We start from the raw sequence: 1,124 nt of genomic DNA on the forward strand, positions 1-1,124 counted from the left end.
CAAGGCCACGAACGGGCACTAAAAAATTGACGTTATTTCTTCAATATTTTTTCCATATGCGATTGAAACGCAATAAGGATTAAAATTGGAGGAAGGGCGTCACAAAGTTTCACGTTTAAAAACCGTTATCAATCGGATTGCGCAACACACTTTCGAAGGACGAGTACTTACGTAGTTGGCGAGGACGTCCTCCTCGAGCGCTCAGTCACTCAATATAATAGTGTCTCCCGAGACACCTTCCGAGACATCTCCCGAGATATCTACAACCTCCACGTCTTCATCTTCATTACAAAGATCAATCACAACCACTTCACCAAAAGCCATTTTGGAACGATGTGAACAGGCGAAGCACTGGACACAAAATGAGTCGCTCCGCGGACGCGACGAGCTGCCGGCGAGCCGCGCGGAGCGGTGGCGGGGCTGTGGAGGGGCGAGCGCGCCGTGGTGGGGGTAGAGACTCGCGGCGGGAAAGGACGCGTCGTCTGGCGCGCTACACCGTTGCCATGCCGATTGCCGCTTCGCTCGCGGCTCTCCACAAACATTCTCATACTCAAGCGCGGAAATTCAAAATGTCAGGAGAGGGATACGAACCCTCGTCCCTATAAGTGGGACCTGCACTTGAGGCAGGCGCCTTAACCACTCGGCCATCCTGACGTCTTGCTTATGTGTGTGTCGCATCACGGTTTTGTATCACCCATACGCGCCGTGACGTGTCGTGACGTGTCAGTGATCCTCGTTAGGTTATGTTACTACCCTTGAGTTACGCCCTTCCATCGATCCTCGATATTCTTAGGGGTAGGTTAGCAACCCTTGTTCAATCCTCGATTTTTTGAGGGGGGTGGGTTTGCACCCCTTCGTCGATCCTCGATTTTTTGAGGGGGATGGGTTTGCACTCCCGAACTTAGGTACGAGTTAGGCATTCAAAAGCCACCCCTAAATCTAGGTACGAGTTAAGCCCATCCAAGACACCGTTAAAAAATAGGTTAGGTTATGTTAGGTGCTCGAAAGACACCCCTAAAAATTAGGTACGGGGTTGGGCACCCCCCAAAATACCCCCAAAATTTGGTACGGGGTCAGACCCCCTCCAAGATACCCCCGAAATAGGTTAGGTTAGAGCCCTTCAA

General features: G+C 51.3%; 1 non-coding gene across 1 annotated transcript; it reads right to left on the reverse strand.

Moving 5' to 3' along the window:
- Nucleotides 1-570: 570 nt before the first annotated feature.
- Trnal-caa (transfer RNA leucine (anticodon CAA)) lies at nucleotides 571-654 on the reverse strand. Its single transcript has one exon. It is a non-coding gene; the product is annotated as a tRNA-Leu (tRNA).
- Between the last annotated feature and the right edge of the window lie 470 nt (nucleotides 655-1,124).

This window comes from Frankliniella occidentalis, unplaced genomic scaffold, assembly GCF_000697945.3.
Source record: "Frankliniella occidentalis isolate FOCC.00 unplaced genomic scaffold, Focc_3.1 Scaffold27, whole genome shotgun sequence".
NCBI lineage: Eukaryota > Metazoa > Arthropoda > Insecta > Thysanoptera > Thripidae > Frankliniella > Frankliniella occidentalis.